The sequence below is a fragment of the Anomalospiza imberbis genome, chromosome 2, assembly GCF_031753505.1.
Source record: "Anomalospiza imberbis isolate Cuckoo-Finch-1a 21T00152 chromosome 2, ASM3175350v1, whole genome shotgun sequence".
Taxonomy (NCBI): Eukaryota; Metazoa; Chordata; class Aves; order Passeriformes; family Viduidae; genus Anomalospiza; species Anomalospiza imberbis.
Genome location: NC_089682.1, coordinates 32,294,977 through 32,315,183, shown reverse-complemented (window position 1 = coordinate 32,315,183; position 20,207 = coordinate 32,294,977).

Below are 20,207 nucleotides of genomic sequence, written 5' to 3'. Positions count from 1 at the left end.
TCAGCCATGTCCTGAAGATGCTGACTGAGATCTCCAGTCCTGGGAACAGCAGAACAGTGTGGTTATGGTTCTGGGGTCACCTGTGAGGGCTACAGGCTGTCACCCAGACTGAGGGTCAAAGTGCCCCTGCTACCAGTTTGTTCCCAAACTGAGTTTGTCCAGAAAGCATCTAGAAGAGTAAAGTGCTTTATTTTCATGAAGGGGAAAGTAAAGTTTTGGGTATCTTTGGGAATGTTCATAGGGAATGGCAGAGCGAGCTGGAAGAAGGTTACTTGAATGCTAAGAGGAGAAAATAGGACAGGATAATGAGGAAGACAGATGGTAGGAAGAGAAGTAAAACTGTGATGCACAGCTGAAATGGATATGTAAAACAGAGATTGGAAACCTGTGGGGTGGGAATGAAAGAACTGTAAGAAATGTCACACTGGGGAGAAATGGTTGTGGACAATTGGAAAACAAACAACAGGGAATTTATGGTAAAAAAATTGAATGGCCTGCACAGTCACAGGACTGCACGGTGTTTCAGTTTGTGAGGGGAAATGCTGAGGTAACTCAGAGGGGACAGCAAGACCTTCAGAGGGGAGGAATGGGGTTCCTTGGCATCACCTGTAAGGCATAGAATCAACATTTTGGGAGTAAAGTTGAGGAGTTTTATTTCCACTGGACAGTGGGAATTTGTGCAGGACATAGAAGACATTTTTGGCGGGAAAATCTGAGGGGATCTCAAGCAGGGATAGTTGGTTTTGGGAAAAGGCGGGAAAAGTCTGGGGTAACATGGGGAGGAAGGGAAAGAAGATTTTGTGATAAAAACCTGAGGTAATTTTTAAAGGCCAGAAAGAAAATTTTTGAGGTAAAACCTCAGGTCATCTGCAAGGGTGTAAATGAATATATTTGAGGCAAAATCTGAGGTAATTAGTACGAGACAAATAAGAAAAGTTTCTGAGGGAAAATCTGAGAGGAATAAGTAGGGAGGGAAAAAAGGACATTTTGGAGATAAAATGTGTGTGCAGGGCTGGGTCTTTGCTGCGGCTGGCCTTTGGCCGTCGTGCTCCTTTGGCTGCCCGGAGGGAGGGGCAACCCTGTAAGGAGGGTGAGAGCCCCTGTCTCCGCACCTGGGAGGGAAACGGAGCTCTCCCGGCCCCCAGCCCAGCTACCCTGCAAGCAGGGCAGGGCTTTTCCCCAGCCCCGGCAGCTTTCTGCCTGCTGCTGGCCCCTGGCAGGCGTGACCCCCTGTACTCGGGGCGCGTCACAGCCCACGTCCCTGTGCCAGCCCTGAAGCGCCTCAGCGCGTCGAGGCCCCTGCGGCCTCCTTGGAGTGCACGGGCAGGGTCTGATGCTTTCCTCTCCCGCTCAGCTTTAGCAATGGCTCCCTCGAGCAGGTTGGCTGCACGGAACTTGCTCCCTCTTCTGGGACTGTCTTGCCCTCCCCTGTCTTCCCTTGCCCTGTCTTCCCCGTAGCTGTTAGGTGTGAGTGAGGAAGTGTGTTTGTGCTTTAGCCTCCCCTTTAGAAATAGAGCAGCGTAGCCTAGACTTCCCAGGAGGGCAAGAGGAGTTCTGTGCAGCCACAGGAGGGTGCCCAAAATGCACGTGTGGAGAAAGTGTCCGGCCTTGCCCCTGCTTTCTGAGGACGGCGCCAAGCCGCTTAACGGCAGCGGGACGTTGTGACCCGCCTGTAGCCAGGGCCTGGGTCATGCCGGCCCTGCACTCGGGGCACGTGTCGTGTCGGCACCTTGCAGCGCCCTTTGTCCCCAGGAGCAGCCCCACCCAGGTCCCTGTAAGCAGGGCTGGGGAGGCTCCTTTAGCCAGGTGACAGGAACCAGCGCTCCCGGGCCCTTGCCAGGGGACAGGTAGAAGGGCCGTGCCGCAGGGCGCGGTCCCGACTTTGGCGCTGCTTTGGGTTGGTGCCACCTCCCTGGCGGCCTTGTTGAGGAGGCTCCCGGGGCTCCTGCAGACGACAGTGTGCCGTGCTGCGCCGCAGCTGGGGTCCGGCCCGTTCCTAAGCGGGGCGCAGGCCGGAGCCTGTGCCCCGTGGTGCTTGTTGGGGGTGCCGGGCTGCAGGGGGCGGCCCTGTAAGTGGGGTTCTGTGCGTCCCCTGGCCTCGGCGGGCGGTTGGAGGGACTCCCTGTAATCAGGCGGGTATCCCTGGCCCGGGTCTTTCAGAGGCGTGGGGCCAGGAGTCATGGGGCCAGGCATGTGCCCTCCCTGTCCTCGGGGCTGGGCTCGCGGCCCCTGGCCCCTCGGGCCCCTTGGCCTTAGGCCGTGAGCTCGACTGCCTGACTCTAGAGTCTGGTTCCTGTTGCCTTGGGGGAAGGCCGAGCTCTGTGGCTCCCTGGGTGTGGACCGGCCTGTAAGCAGGCTGTGGGTCTGGGAGCCTTTGTGCTCCCTTCAGCTGGCAGCCTGCGTGGGGCGCCCGCCCCGTTAGTGGGGAGCGGCCCGGAATTGGAGAGAAGGAGCCTCCTTAGGCCTTGGGGACCAGAGCCGCCCTGTAAGTCGGGGCCAGGGCTCTGGGGCCCCGGGCACTTTGCAGTCCAGGCAGCGACTTGAGCCCCCTGTAAGCAGGGGCGCAGCCTCTTGGCCGCTGCTTTGCATGCCCAGCTTCATTTGCCCAGAGGGCCCGGCTCCCAGCACGGCGTGGGACCGCGTCGGACGTCGCGATGGTGAGTCAAGCTGAACTTGGAGGCTTTTGGGCGGCTGGACATCCTCAGGCCTGAATGTGTCCTCGTCTATTGGTAGAAACTGTTGCAGAACAAGATAGATCTGCATGAGTGACTTGATTTTCATTTTTGGCTTACGAATACACTCTGTGTTTATAACTAGCAATTTGTCAGTAGAATTGTGGCAGAAATATTTACATAGAATAGGATTTTTTTTCTTCATTTGTTTTTCATTGGTGGTCCCTTAGAGCTTTTCTAATATTCTAACACTCTAGAAAAAACAAACCAAAGAATTGTCTGGCATTGTTTTGTTTTCTTCCATTAACATTTAATGATTATTCCAGCCTTTCCACTCACCATTTCTAGTTTCTGAAGGATACGTTCATGGGCAAGAGAGAAGATATCATTTTTGCCAGGATATGTAGAGGATTTTCCCATTTCTAAATATACATTTGAAGCACAAAAGTCCAGTTTGTAATTGCTGAGCGAGGAAGTTTCAGGCTGTTCAAACTTAATGGAAGCTGAAAATTACTCATTATTTCTTTTCTTTTATCCTGCATCCAGATAGCAGCTTTTTTTTCCACATTATTATATCTGAGTAGTTTCACTGTGTAGCACTTTGTCTCATTGATTTCTCTTATCTTGTGGGTTCAATTTCTTGTGTTTCATTAATGCAGAAGACTTTCCTCCTCCTGCTTGTGTTTTTCATCCTGTTACAAATGCTCCGTTCAAAAATCAGTAGTTTTTTTTTTCCAAAAGGTCAAAGTCTTTGAGGTGAAGGTCTGAGTCCCTAAATTCAGGCGCTGAGACTGTGCTGAGCTCTCCTCCTCTCGCTGGCGAGGTGCGACTGCTGAAGAGAATTGAAGATTGGTACTAGAGACACTGGAAAAGCAAATGCAGTGGGGTTTTAGGTTTGGTCAAAGTTAAGCTGTTTAAAGGCAGGCACAAGTGCACTCTGCTGCAAACAAAAGAAGTCTTCCCTCTCCCTTTCTTTCTCTCTCTTTACAGATAAATTTCCTTTCTTTTTGGATACTGTGTTTGGAAGGGCACAGCACTGTGTCAACACCATTTCTTTTTTAACACAGAAGTGCTCTGATAATATTTCAAACCTGGATCATTTAAGTCAGAAACAAGGTATGCTCAGTTTCTTCCAACAATGCATGTCTTTGTGCCTAAATTAAAAGTGCTAAACCAAAATACCTGTGGTTTTTGTCATCTTTGGAATGATCTATTCGTTGTGGTGCACATAGCATCAGTGCTGCATTATTAAAAGAAGTAGTGCTGTTTTTCACATCTATCAGTGCATGGCAAGTTTTCCACTATACAATTAGGGCAGAACACAGTGGAATAGCAAGATGGCTTCTTAACATTTGGTGTGCCAGGGACTTGGAAGATTTCTCTTGGAATAGGTACAGGTTTTTTCCTCCCTGATTGTGGACCTAGAGTTGAAAACCAGGCCACCACCACCTTTTTTTGATTTACAGTTTCCTTTCAGGTCTGACTTGGCAAATGAATTATTAGAGAACTTTAGTGTACAATTAGATCTCAGTAGGATTTAATAAGAACTGCCCAATAATTTTCTCAAGAGTAAAGTTCTTTTTGGAAAATTTTCAAAACATGGAGATATTTGCTCTTGTCATGTGTGTAGTCTGAAATAGCACAGCAGATATAAATAAAATCCTCTTAGAACAGTGGACACAGAAGCATAATTCAATGGTAGCACAGCCCCAAACACTTGCATATGTTAAATTTCAATTTAAAACATGGATTTTGTTGGGGAATGATTTGTGGGTGCGTCGTGAAAACAACGATGTTATTGCTTCAGAAAATTGCATTAGCTTCAGAAATTGCTTTATTTTCTCAAGATTTCAGTGTCATAACACAAGCAGGAAGAAGCATTAGAGCACCTGGCAGTATACAATGAAAGAAGAGTGTTCCCAATTTAAGTGTATTCCATAACACTCCCAGACTTTTCTTATAAAAACCACATCTTCATCCTAGAGGCCACCTGTAGGAGCATATGACCCAAAACAAGGCAAAAAGAAATTAACATACCTGTGACCTTTCTGTGCTGATGTTTAGGTTTGTAGTTGGTGTTCAGTTCATGCCATGTTACAAGCTAAGTAAGGAGTGGCAGTACTGGTATAAAACCAAACCAATATCATGTGGAGGTTAGTCAGAATTTGTCTGAGGAGCAGTGGGCTCCAACCTGCTGATAAAATTGTTTGGGTAGATCCAGTCAAAATCCATATGGTGCAAAATGTGAGGCGGGAGGAGAAAACTGAATACTGTCTTCAGCATTCTGGCATCCTTCACCCTTTGGTACTTAGGTATAAGCTCAGGCCGGCTCCAGTTTGCATCCAGGTGCCAGAGCCCTCTTTCAGGCCATTTTTTTCACCTTAAAACTAGCTGTCAAACTGCAAACCCGGTAACTGCAGGGGTAAAGCTGAAGAGAGATGATCCTTAGCAGAGCTCTAATAGCTAGAAACTCTCCCAAAATGAGGGAACTTTCAGGCACTACCAAAGCCATATTTTCTGGAGTGTCTTTGTGCTGCCAGCTTGACATGGAACAGCCTTCGTGAAGGATGCCAGGACTTGCGCCTTTTTCTGGCTTTCCTGCACACTGCAAACAAGAGCACAGTGTTTGCTTCAGTCACTGCTGGTATCTGCAGGGAGAGTTAAACATAGAAAATGCCAGAGGTGCTGAGTTCCACATAAAACAGCAGGGAAAGTATGGGAGACTGCAGGGGAAGCAGCATTCGGAAGTGGGATGGCCCAAAGCAGCCCAGATAAAGCTTCCTCAGGTGGAGTCACTCAGTGATACCCAAGGGCAGGAGCGCCCCACCTCTGATTTCCTCCACAAGAAGACGTTTTTTCACTGATGTGCTGAAAAATCCCATTAACTCTTTCAAGCTTCGGAAATTTTTTCTTACTTTTAAGCCTTCTAAAATCTTTGACATATTCAGCTATCTTAATTAATTAATTAATTAATCTTTATGAGCACCGTTCAGAGCTGGCCTTACAGCACAGAAATCCAAGTAGGTTCCGGTTTGCATCTAGAAAATCTGCATGCTCTGGGCCTCTCTTCTCTTCTTTATTTTTAAATCGGACAGAAGAAACAACAAAAGTCCCATGAACTCTCTGCTCTCAGTCAATTCTCAAGTCCTCTGCCCTGGCGACAGCCACGACTAACTACCACAGAGTGGTCCTCCTGGAGGGAAAAGCGAGACTCCCGCATGGACTTCCTCTGGTTTCTCCTTCCCCTGTTTCCTCATTGACTGGGTACCCCTGGTGGCTGCGCCCTTTCCCCTGGAGACCGATCCCCTTTACGTAGCCCTTAGCTCTGCACCCCACCCCTTCCCCTTTTCTAGCTGCCTTCCCCACGTGGTGGTCCTCTTTCTCTCCGGGTTCCTTTCAGCCTCATGTGATATACCTCACTGGAATAAAACCTTGCAAAAGGAGCCTTGCTTACCTCTCTCACTGAGCCAGCTGAGGTGAGTGTTGTGTGAGGGTCTGACTGCGTGACCTGAATGTTTACCCAACCTGCTTGGCTTGTTGGGAGCAGATTATAAGCAGCAGCACCCACCACTCAACACCCACATTTTTTTCTGAACTGCATGAGCCTTTTAAAGTGCATTCCGTTCTGCTTTATGAAAATTTTAATGTTCTTTGGGAATTGAATTTGAGTTTGGGTCAGACTTTCTCCTTTAGGTCAAATTTTTGCCAGGGTATCCATGTCCAGTTGGCACCCATTAAAAATATTGGTTTTGCATTGCAAAGGGAAGCAGATAGAGCAAAATTAATTAGTTTCGTTTCAGACTCCTGCATTTCCTTGACTGATGTACAAGGTTAAGATACTGAATGGGTTTACCCACCCCAGTTCTTTCTCACCAAAAGAAAAACAGTGGTTAGGGTAGGAAAGTAAGAAAGTATTTTGGTGCCTGCATTCTCCAAGGGGGTGTTTAAAATTTTTCAGAATTATTTCTCTTTGACCAAGTGTAGTTACAGAATTATCTCCTAAAAAGGGAGCTTAATTTTAATTTTTAAGGATTTTTTCAAGCTATTCTCTTCCCCCCCCCGCCAAGCAGTGGTTTTGATCCCTTTCTAGCTGAAAGCATGAGTTACAAATTTCATTTTTCAGACAGATGCTTTCCAAGGATCTCTGTCAACTCTCTTCTCCATTATTTCAGTGTAGTTTACAGAGAAGTGCATGAAAAAAAATTCCATCATTATTTGAGCTTTTATCCTGGATATCTGCTGAGCCTCTACCATGGGATAAGGTCAGATTTTCCCCTTTTATCAGTTATGGAAAAATTTCTCTCAAATAAATGCTCCTAGATCTGGCAAAGTGCTCAGGGCCATCACAGCAATGCAAGGTGCCTCTAATTTTCCTTGTAAACACCTCATCAGATGTTCTAGCAGCTGTCCTGAAATGCCCTGATCATGGAGATAATAGTTTTATCAGAGGGAGGACATGGTTCCATGTGCTTCTCTCAGGCTGATTTACAGAACTGGAAATGCTTCTGTGCTTCCATTTTTCCTCTCAGTGACCACCACACCTGTTATTGAAATGTACTTTTCTGGGCAATTTTCCCCCATTGTTCAAGGGTAATTAAACAGCAGGAAAACAAAGCTACTCTGCTGTGTGTCCTACAAATTATGATGGCAAAATACTGTTAAAAATTGCGCAACTGTAAAAATTGTACAATGCTAGGCAATGAGAATTTAGAAGTTTGTGTAGAAAAAAAAGAGTAGGTTGGCCAAGCAAATTCACCTATAAAACACTAGATTAGTTACCTGTCAAATTCAGAATTCTGTCATGTGGTTTTCATGTTCTGTTCAATCTCTTCTGATGTCTGTGAATGCAGCCTTTGACTACAAAATACCCTCAAGCTGCACCAAGGGAGGTTCAGGTTTGACATGAGGGAGATTTTCTTAACTGAAAGGGTGGTCAAGCATAGGAAGAGGCTGTCCAGGGACATGGTGGAGTCATATCCCTGGAAGGTAAGGAACCACTGGGTATGGCAGTCAGTGCTCTGGTTCAGTTGATGTGGTGCTGCCTGGTCAAAGGTTGGACACAATGATCTTGGAGGTCTTTTTCTACCTCAATGATTCTGTGGTAGGTGCTTCTCCTCTTAGTGTTCATTGCTGTTTAATAATGTCCCTTTTGAACTATTGCTGATTTTTGAAACCAAATGAAACCACTTGTACTAAAGTAGAACTAGCCCTTTGCTTAGAAAAAATGTGTTTGGCTGTGGCTGATGTCATCAGATCTCCCCAAATCACTGTAATTTCAGTGAAAATACGGCTCTCGAGATTCCTGTGAATTTTTTGTTCTATGTACAGGTATTTTTTTCACCAGTTATTCACCAAACCCAATGGTCATGGTAAAATATTCACACATTTGTCATCACTCAAGTCAAAGGGTCCAACAAAACTGTATTTACTACTGGTTTTTATTGCCAGAATTTTCTTCTGATGTAACATCTGGTCACACCCTTATCACTGCCTATCCCACTGCTATCCTTGGGAATGTTTTTAGGAGAATGGGCTGACAAACCCTTAATGAAGTCTGTCTTTGTGAGCTTAGAATACACATTGATGGAGAAAGAATGCTGCACATGGAGACTTATTACAGCCATATTAAGGGTAAATAAAACATATTTAACACTGTTTTCTATCATTTTCAATATTCCTCTGAATAGACCATTTTCCAAGGCAGGAAAACACTACAGAGGATGGATTTTGCTGTGAAAATTTGGGCAGGTGCATAATGTATATTTATCTACCATTTACTATTTTCTGGTAATGTCCTGAGGCATTTTTATGATTGGTCACTTCTTTCTCCTTTTTTGTGAAGCATCCAGAGAGTTCTGATATTGGAAAAATCATTTGGATGTGATGGGCTACAATTATGCCCCTTTATAGGCTGTGCTCCAGAATGGAGGTTAATTTGGTGTGGGAGGACGGCTGGTGTGAACTCATTAGATTCTCTCTTCTAGCTGGGAATGGAATTCAAATACCTTTTCACCTTCCCCCTGTCCATTTCAGTGCTCATTGAGTAGCTCTCTAGGGATATCTGCATTTGCCTCTGTTTCACTGTGTTAAAGAAGCATTAAATCAGGGTTTTTGATGATTGCCTATGTAATGGGAGTGACAGAAAGGACAGGTAAAACACAAAAAAAGAATTATTATGAATATGACAAGCAGCTCTCACAGATCCACGTTTGCTTTGCTTTTGCTTTATTATCTGTTCTTTTAAAAGTGGATTTTTTTCAAAGTGAAACTGGAGGGAGGTGAATCCAACTTTTCAAATGTTGTGAAGAAAAAAAATATCACATTTCCAACATTAGCAATCAGGACTTGGTTAATCATGCCTTTTGCTATACCCACTGAAATATGCTCTGTTTCACTGTATTTGAAAAATGTAGATAAACTACCCTTCAACACCCAGAAATCCCAGTAAGTCTTCAGCCGATGTCATCTTTTTACAAACTAAGTAAGGGAATCTAAAAATCCCGTCTCAGCAGTATTATTTTGGATATTAAACTTGTAGCTGGGTACAGTCCACTTAACTGCCCTGAAATAATTCAGGCTGCTTCCAAACCAATTTATAAGGCAACTGTTTCAGCTATTAAGTGTAATAGTTTTTCATTGCTTATTTCATCTGGAATTACTGGGTTTTTTTAAAAAAAACCCAAACCTAAGAAACTCCCAAGCTATCCCCTAAAGCACTGCTCTACTGCTTTCTTTGGTGTTATAAAAGATTGCTGTTGTAAGAGATACCAGGTTCAAAAAGGCAAAGAGATTGTTTTTCATCAGCATCGTGACAGTTGTTAGGAAAAAGAAAAAAATCCAGAGGGGAGATTTATGGAAAAGAAGAAAAGGCCAATTTTATCAGTGAATTTTGTTTACAGGCTGATAAACAGAGCTGCTATCTGGCCACTGGAATCTGCCTGGGTTTGGTGGAGATTGAGCACATTTCCAGTGCCTGCTGCAGATCCTGGAGGGCTGCACGTAAACGGGGTCACGTACACTGGGAACACTCCTGCTTTTCCCTCAGCCATGGATCCTGATGCTGGCACAGAGCTTTGAAGCAAGAAGGCAAACTCCAAGGCTGCAAACTGCATCAGCCCTTACTCTCTGAACACACCTCATCTGAAACTGTAACATAATTCCACTTCCATTGTGGAGCTGTCTTCCAGCTTTTAAAAATATTAAGAAAATGATGGAAAAAAACGCTCCCTGTGTGTAGCATTGAGCTCCTTTTTGATTTTGGTTCTCTTAGGGTTTTCATGCTTCCCAGCAATTGTCTCTTTTCTAGGTTCAATTTAAAGTAGCGCTCAAGTTTGTATCTTAGCTGGTTCTCCCACTGTGGCTTTGTTATCTAAGTGCCCTGCACAACAGCAGAAAAGGCAGCAGTGAGTGATATATTCCAGGTGTGCTCTTTGTAAATGGGAATCTGCTCAGTGTAGAGGAACTGTTCCCTTTCAGAGTTTTTATTGAAACATGTTAAATAAGCACAAAATTAACTGGGGGAAAAATGGGATTTGGGATACACCTTTTTAGGCACCTTCAGGGATTTTAATATGATGTAGTTGTATAAAAGTATTTTAAAGTGTTTTACACTTTAAGCTGTTTTACACTTTAAAAGCCTTTGCATCATCAGGCATGCAGAGCTAAACCACCAGCAGCAGGGAAATTTAGTGTCAACAGCAGCCACTTAAAACATTTCCACTTACATTAGGGGTGTGCTGACTCAGTGCATACTAAGTGTCACTAGTTAAAATCACTCTCTGTTTTAATATTTTTTCTTTCTTTTTATCATGTGTTTTGCTGGGACTAATGAGAGCCATGTCTTTTGAGTTAGTGTGCAAGTATTGTTTACGGTGGTGCAAGAAATCCTTAATCCTTATTTTTTCCAAGCCTTTTTACCTCTGTTTACTAAGGTGCTTTTCTGATCCCTTAAAATAAAGCTTTTTCTTAGCCTTTTCTCTTCTCCCCTCACATGTAACAAGTCTTGTATATACGTATTTAGAAATACATAAATACATGGATACAAAAATTCACCAAAAGAAGCTGTGGAAGAGCCATGGCTGTGGTTGATTCATGGCCTAAACCTGAGCCCTTGGAGCTTGGTTGAGCTTTCTTTGGTAGATATAAAAGGCGGGACACCCCAATACTTCCGGAATTCACTGTCATTAACAGAAGGTGATGGCTGCTGTGGTTGGAGGAGGGTGGGAGTGAACGGGCACCTCATGGTTTGAAGATTCTCTTAGCGGAGCACTAAACTGGGGAGTAATTAATGAATATTTTTTAGATTTAGTTTCTTGTCCTTTATAAAACACTCAGCACCCATAAATCCCATTATTTTCTCTCTGTTTACCTCAGAGAGCTCCATTAACTCAAGACACAATGAACTAAACTTCAATGAGCTTGGTAAATGTGTTATCTTCTATGGCATAACATTTCAATCATCAATTACCACTTCCATGGTATTCCCTTCTGATCTTGCACCTGATCATGAAAGCATCACTGGAGAAGCAAGGGAATCAAGAGCTCTCACAAAGCTATCAGCTTTGTATGAAGTGTTTAAAAAATAATAAAAAACTTTTTAATTCCTGTGATATTTATCTTTCTCCTTCTGTGTTCTGTTCATTTTCTCAGAGTTAACTCAGTGGTGCTTAAGCTTGAGCTCAGATTTGAATTTCAGGTTATTTCCAAGTACTGAGAAAAGTATATATTTACTAAATTGAAGCTTGAATGATAAGGATTTTATGATGTCATTATCCTAAAATGCATCAACAGCAATGTGCAGTGTGCATTAAAAACCTGCAGAGAATTAGGATGTGTAAACTCTTTATGAAATAGTTTAATTAACAACTAAATAATGTCCTTTGTTTGCTACATTATTGGCTTTGACAGTGGATCTCTTACTTATTTTTTTATCATTTAAGGGCAAGTGGCCAAATGTTGGAAATCATTTTCCCTTGGATCTACACACACCTTGAGACTGTTCTTCTTCACTCTGCACATCTCCCCCTGCTTTTTTCCCCCTGAAAATTTATTTTGCAGTGTGTGAGGAATAATAATCCTTTCTGCTTGTATCTAGAGGTAAATGTAAAAGCAAGTTTTTAGGTGTTAGTCTTACAGAAAACAGGTGAGTGTGGTGATTAGGAAGTGCCTTTTTTGGGACTTGAAACAAGAACCCTTTACCTAACAGACTAAGACTTTCCCCAATAGAAAGAATCCAAATCAGACAACTTTGCAGTAGAACAAGAAGAATAACCTTGCAGATGCAAGTGTTGAATATAAAGAGAATTTGCTGTAGGAATTAGGTGGCTATATGTGTTAAATTGCTGCAGCTGCAATCAATAATTTGCATAAACCACCAGTGATTATTTTTGTCCTTGATTTTCATTTCCAGCAGGTGATGGTAATGGTGAGTGGCTGCTAAAGGACAGAATGGAGAGTGAGGTTATAAAAGATCCCCAGGTCTCTTCAAATTAAACAGACATTTCTGAAGCTTAAAATATCCTTGAAGTGTGGATTTGCAATTTTTTTTTAAAGTAGAGGCTTCTCGTCAGAAGCTCCTTTAGTACAATTAGATGACCAAGCTAATACTAATAATTATTAATGGTTTGAGACCTGATCAAGAGTTCCAACCAATGCAATTTTGTTAAATATCTGTTTGGTGGCCCACAACATATGATGGGTTTGTATTTCCCACACCTTAAGATATTGTACTTTCCCAAGCAGAGCACAGAGGGAAAATATCTAATTAAAACCAAGTAAACAAAATAACAAGCTCACATCATGCCCCCCAGGAAACCCCTCTGCTATGAAAACTTGAAGTCTGTTCTGACAAATGCAAAGTCCAGGGATAAGCATATGGAAGAAAACCCTAAGATTTCAGGGCAGGTCATGGGAAATGTCACCTATTCCTACCTTGATTGTAATAATTAATAATTGTTACAAGGCTCATGTTGTTTTTAAGGAATGCAGTAATAAAATTTCAGCTCACTGGAACCCAAAAAAAAAACTGCATTTAATGTGAGAAGGTTCTTTCCTTGAAGATTGTGTTGCTTGCACAGTAAATAGGGCTTGTCATCTTTGGTTTCTGCTCTAAACATGACTGGAATATTTAATATTGTTACTAAATAGAACATAAAAGTAACTTTCTTCTTAGGAAACAAAAAAAGGGAACTTTATAGAATAGGCTTCCATTTTTTAAATGAAGTAATTTTTCTTGTTACTTTATGTGATAATTATTAAAAATGTTGTCAATCGTTACAAGTTCAAGCACCTAAAATGCATTTGAATAGTGTCAGCTTTCAGCTGAGAGCAGCAGTATGGTATGTGACAGTTAGCAGGAACTCTTCCAAACACACTGGCCTTGCTATACCAGGCCATATCTCAACTCCAATAAATTCCTTTGAGACCTCCAAAATGCCCATGAATGCTGTTTTACTGACCTAGGATCTTACAATTTCTTTTTAAAGTCCACCCATATCTGGTAGTTAGGGTGGTAGATAGGTTTGCAGAATCCTATGTAATAAGGACTCAGAAAATCTGTATATTCTTTAGGTCCTCCTAGAAATAAAGAGCTTATACAGAATGATGCATCTCTAATTTATAACTGGACTTGAAATATCCTAGAAGGGTGATCAATCCCTTACAGCTTCTGCATATGCTTTTTCACTAGGAGGTATAGATAGGACTATTTTTGTGTAGGCAAAATGCACCTGTGAATTTTTGTGTTCCTCATCATCACGTCCCAGAGCACAAGTGATTACCTGATTTGTGTAATTCTCCAGCTTTTAAGCTGGGTCTTAACTTCCAGTCCCAGCTTGAATTCCAGTTTCCCATGCCATCTGCTCACATCCTACAATTCTCTCTCCCAACAGAGTGGAAGACTGGGGGTTAGAGGTCAAAATTCTCTTTATTAGAGAGCATAGGGTTGGATTTGATTTTAAATGCCTTTCCCAACCTAATTCTGTGATATTTCCAATCTGAATCTATGATTCTGTAACTCATTCGAAATATGGCTTATGAGGAACAGTAAATAGCAAGCCAGATTTCTCCAAGGCTCGTCCCTCTTGGATCCCTGGAAGCCTGTGGAGACACCCCACACTTCAAAAATAAATGCACCTCTTACTGTCTCTGTCTCATGCTTCATAATCTTTCTTAGACTGTTTCTGTAGGAGGATTCTCTTCTGCTTTTGAGAAATTTCTGACAGGTCATTATTGAACACACTGCTTTCTTTGAAACTGGGATTCCTGCTTCCTAAAGCCCATGGATCTGTTCCGTATTTCAAGTGACATTTGCTATCCTGTCCAGGGATCTTGTATATTTTGTGTCCGTATCATGTTTTTGTTTGTTTGCTTTGGTTTGTGGCTTTTGGTTTGGTTTTTTTTTTTCCATGCCATAGTAAGACAGCACTGTCATTTTTTTAACCTTTATAAATGTTTTCCTTTTGTGAATGTTTCCATTTATAAATACCATCTCTGTTGTAGCATAGTGATGTGATTTCAAACTAATCCAAGTCACTGCATGATCTCCAGACACTTTAGAGATAAACACGAGGCCCTGGGAACTTCTGTTGCAACTCGAAAGTAGCACAGCTGACTATCAGCACGATCTGAGTGTTGACACAAGGCTTTTTTTTTTTTTTTTTTCTTTAAATGCTCTGGAATGCACTTCTTGAGGGCTTCTGCAACTGAATTACATTAGAGCCTCCCACCTCCACTTTTACTCACTGATAAAAAATTGGCTGTTGAGAATTTCTGGGGGGAGATGAATTGGAAATGTTGTTATTGATTTATGTGTACTGTCTTCATTTACTAGGGGGGTTAGATTGAAGAGTTGTTTATTGGTCCCTGGGTTCCATTAATCAGCATTCCTCCTTCTCATACCCGTGGAGGGCCCTGTGCCTACAAAACCCTTGTTTTAAATTTGTGCAACTCAGGGGGCCTCAGGAGAATCACAAAACATCGTGGTTTGTGATTTTCTCCAGAAGGAAGGCCACAGTACAACTGTCATTTGTGTCTGGGCAATCACAAACCAAATAGTGACATTTTCTGTATTTTTATGGTGATACCTATCTATATTTATTTTTTACTACAGACCTTTAGGAGTACTATTTGCAAATTCAAGGATTCTCTAGGAAACAATAGCGCTGACAACATTTTACCTGTTCCAAATGTCCTTGAAGAGGGGAACCTTTCAAGGAAAAACTATCCATCAGCTGCAAAGCCATGAGCTTATGACATCAATTTTCAATTACCAATACATAGATTGGCATGAAAATTATGATCCCACCCAATTTTTTTTCCAGTTTTCCCATTAGCCTGGTTAAATTGCTCTTGCATCAAGATGCAGATGGCGAAGGAACCTCCTGAGCCCGGTTTGTTGTGCTTTCAAGCAGCCTGTTCAAATCAAGTGGCAATCAGGCTGAGAGATGCATTGCAGAGGAGTCATTGCTGCTGCCAAAATATTTTCAAGGAGTCAAGAGGAAACCTGGGTGGCAAAGAGCTTCTCAAGCTGGAGAAAGATGATTTTAACCTCAGATATATTTGTCATGGCTCATAAAATTGGGATCAGTGTTGAGAGTCTGCTACTGGCAAGGAGGAGGCAAAGGGATGGGATTTTAATTACAAACATATTTATTAATGGGTGCAAGGACATGGTAGGGAGAAAAAGAGTTTTCATTTCTTACACATGTGCATTATTAATCATGAATGGTCCTAAGGTTACAAATGGGAATCTGCCTGCAGGCAGAGGGCAAAAGAGATGATTTTTATTAAATATATTGAGCTAATTTCTGTCCTCTGACATAAGCACACAGATTCCCTGGAACTTCATGGGAGGCCTAGACTTGCATTGCAAGGCATAATTTCAATCCACACTCATTAATCATAATTAAATTTTCAGTTCAAGGATGGGCTGAGGAGTATGTGGCTGAGATGGGATTAGGGCCAAGGTAATCTGCTTTATCAATATGCAATTCCTAAGGTACCTCATAAACTGCCTCCTAATAAGAAATTAAAGTGTTCAATTTAGTTATTTTCAATCCTGGAAGGATAGTATAACCAGGCTCAACCTAAATTCCAAAGTTTTCGACATTTGCAATTGAAATACACTTAGAAACCTCAAATATGTATATTTTAAACATTTCATACAGCTACAATGATTTCATCATTTCAAGTGAAAGCATTTTTAATGATAGGGATGCAACACATCTGGGTCATCTGTGAGATTTCAGACATAATATAAGCTCCTAATAAAGTTGTACTAAGGAAATCTCAGGAGATGGTTGTGCTAATATATACATATATTTTGAATGCGGTGCTGTTTATGCTCTTTATTACCTTCACAGACTCATAAATTGAAGACAGAAATATTTAGGCTAATTTGTTCTGAAAACTGAAACCAGTTTGAAAGGTTGGCCATCAGGAAGAATTTCTTTATTGCAAAGGGGTTTAGGCCAAAGGGTTTAGGCATTGGAAGGGGCTGCCGGGGGAGGTTTGGAGTCCCCATCTCTGGAGGTGTCCAAGGAAAGACTGGGTTTGGCATTTAGTGTGGGGATCGGTCACACTCGGTTGGACTCAATGATCTTGGAGGTCTTTTCCAAGCTGGATGATTCTGTGAAGACCTGGAAAGGAGCTCCTAACTTTAAAAAAGATCAATTCATGACTTGCCACATAGAAATGAGACTGGAATTATTTGATCTAAATTTTCTTTAAGGTGAAGCTTTAGATGAGATTCCAATAAACAGTTTAGAAATGGTGGAACTTTAATAAACATTATTTTTCTTAACATTATCATTGAAGAATACTGCACATGGCCACCTAGGCACACATCTCCCAGCTACCCTGACTGAAATCTGTGTGTCTGATACATTATTAACACCTAAAGAATTATTCCAGAAAGTTTTTCTTTGGAAGTAGAAGAATATGCAGGGTCACTTCTTGATGTATTTGCATATCAGAAAAGGTGGCTTCTCATGCTGTAAATATTTCTTGTTTAACTTCATTGGTGTTATGCTCAGCAATCCTGGGTGTTTAAAGCTGGACAGCCTCCTGCCTCTGTGGTGAGCAGGGTCCAAGCAATGCAAAGGCAGAAGCAGAAATGTATAAAATTGAAAATGGAAATAAAATGGAAAATGTGCTTTGGGAACTACTAATGGCTAAATGAAGCAAGAGGAGACATTTTAAAGATTCTGTGAAAGAAGATTCTCCTTCTTTTTAAAGAAGGAGATGATAAAAAAGAAGTGGGTGGAAGAAAGAGGCATTTACTGGGTAAGCACAGAGAGGCCCCTGACCATAACAACATTAAAAGCACGGAACTCATCCTTATATTCTGCAGAAAGGTAAAATAAGATCACATAAATTTTTTAACTGTGCCTCTTCTTCAGGTTCTCATGCTCATATCTTTACCATTCTGTCTAAAAATCCTGGTCACACCTTTTCCATCCCAATAATAAATTATTACATTAAAATCAAGGACTAGATATGACCAGGAAAAAAAAAGTGACTGGACCAGTTTATTTTTCAAGTAGTTCACTGCAAAGTGAGTGTGGCTGTGGCAGAGAGAAGCAGGAAAGTCTCAGCTGAAATCTTTAAAATAATCCACCCCCATCAGTACTTCTATAAAAAAATTAGTAAACAGATTAAAAAGAATAAAGAGGGATGATAGGTAATTGTGTGTAAGCCTCAGAGCTGCTATAATGTGGAAGAGTAATTTTTGCATGCTGTCCCAGAAAACTGTGGGATCCAGGCTGAAATGCTGGCTTCCCTAAAGTCAGTTCCAAAGCTCTAAGTGTAATTCTTGTCTTGTGGAGAGTTACATGAGATCCATTATTTCCTCAGTGACCAAAAGCCCTAATTTGGACTATTTTGTAAGAATGTGAAGCAGTGTAGGAGAAATTGGTGCCATTCTTGCAACTCTTCCAACCTAAGGTGGCAGCTTCTATTTTTGACTTCTTTGTGCCTGCATTTTTTAATACCACATTTGGAGACAGAATCTTTAATCTGTTAGAAATTTTCTTTTCATCAAAATAAACTGATATTTTTGCAAGGTTTTCTTTTATTTCTCTGACATGTGTTTTCACTTCCTCTTTGAATTTTGACTTCACCCTTCTGAGCAGGATGAATGACCACCCAGAAAATCCCGACTGTATAAAACTATTACCTAATGCAGATGGGAAGCAGACATGCACCCCTTCAGATTTCAAGTACAAGCTAGAAATAAATAAACCTATCATTAAGCAGAATTATTTCAAGATATTTCTACTAAAAGAAGAAAAGCCCTGGGATTAATGAGTCCAAACATTAAAGGGCATTTTCTGTGTCTTACATGATGTACTTTTATATCCATAAATCTCTAAAATGCCAAAGTCAGGGACTTTATCTAAATACTTTATACTAGTGAGGCAATGCAAAAGATTAAAAAACTCCTCTACTTGCACTAATTTATTCCAATATACAAAATAGAGCATTTAAAAGTATAATTTCTAAAAGCTGTTGTTCTTAATCTTTATATATGGGATGCTGGAAAATAATTCTGTAAGGCAATTACAATTAATTTTCTGTCATCCTCTGTGAATCTGGCTTTTGGACACATTATCACAGAATAATCTGATATATAGAAAAGAAAGTATAATGGCATCACATGCACAGCAGCGTCTGTTTTCAGAACCAGTTTAAGTGAAGTTTTTCCTTCTTCCACCTCTCTTGAAAAAGGTAAAATATATCTTCAATTTTGTGGGTAGAGGCTGTGAATAAAAATACGATTGTAGGTCTGTTAAAAATATGATTGTCTGTTTTAAAGTAAATATTTTTCATATTTTATGTCAAAAATAGGGATCCTTAGGAAATCTCTTTTTTTTTTCTTTCCTGAGCCTTTTATTTAGCTATTAGCTGTCCTATAATTAAAAGTCTACTACCCTCAGATTATTTTTGTCTTCAGAATAAACATGAAAGTCTGAATATGGATTGTAAGTAGTAATTTTTAATATATTGTTATAATTTTTTTTGTTACTGCCTTGTTCTGCATAACAGTATTCAGACTGTATTCCACTGGAAATGGAATGAAAATTTTTCAATTTAAAACTAAAAAAATATTATTTATTGGTATTATTGTGATACATAAAGCAGGCAAAATTGGATATAAAATGTTTATTTTTTGCTCAGAGAGCAATTTGCAGACTAGATAAAATCAGTGGCCACAATAAACATCTTCAGTTGTAGATAATCTGTAAGGTCAATGTAAATTACTGGAACTAAGAGGACTTAGCACATGAAACATAAAGGGTAAATATTCACAGTTACAATAAAAATATCCAAGGAATTATTTTTAAAGTAATGGTATTTCCTACAGCATCTACAAATTACATATTACTGATTTGTAGTTCAAAAGTGAGTTTTGTTTACTTTTTAAGCTGTTAATTGATTGAATATCCTTCTATTTCCAAATTAGTTAGGGCAAAACAAAAAGAGAAAAAGCTGTTTTCTCTGGGAACTGAGAATATTAAATTCCAGAGGAAGAAAGGTGAAAGATTAAGAAAGCCCAAACTGAGGGCAGTGATTTGCCATGCTTTGCTGGTGTCTGGGAAACCTGATTTTTGCACTCCAAGCATCTTGAAAGCTGGTGCTGACTCACCACCCTGATATTTGTTAATCACAGCATCCATCACCAAATATTAGTGACCTTATTACAGGCTGACACTGGGAGACAATGTTTGCTTTGTTAACTTTGAGGTTTGAAACTTGGCTTTGTATGCATCTAAAAAAAACCCCAAATGAACAACTAGGGGTTTGTTAATTTTTTTTCATGTCCTTGTCTGCCTTAACTGCAGTTTCAGCCACAATTTTTGCATGTCCAAAGTGCCTTTCATGCTGCCACTGCAGAGAAATTCACCTTCTAGAGATGCCAATAATGGGGTTTTCCTCTCATAACGATAATTAAATTTTAATGGAGTAGGAGCAGTCAATTTGCACAAAGTGAAATGCATTTATTTTATCATTTTTACAGTTGTTCCTCTGCTTATCTGGAGAAAATTTTTTAATTAATATCTTGTCATCTGTATCTTATTGTTTTTATGGAGGACTGATGTTGTTAGGCCACTCCTAAAAATTGCTTTAAAGTATCCAGAGCTATAAAACACAACCTTGAAAAAATAGCTCTTCATACCTGAAAGCTTTAAATCACAAATGATTTATTATTTATACATACTTTATTTTTATATGCAGTAAGTTTTATTATATATACAACCTACACCAGAGTGTTCTTTTTTGGCTTATTTATATATATATTAAGATGGCAAAAGTCCAAGGAGCAAGACATTGTCCTTCTCCAGTGGCATTCCACTTGTTTCCTTCTGTGAGGTTGTAACACTCCTAAACTACTCATCAACTTATAAAACAAAGAGTCAGATATGGGACTTGTGCCAAACTCCTCAAAATTTATTAGTTTGCCTTTTTCCCAGTATATTTACCTTGTCTTGGTGAAAAACAGACTTATGGGTGGCAGAATATATGCAATATTATGTG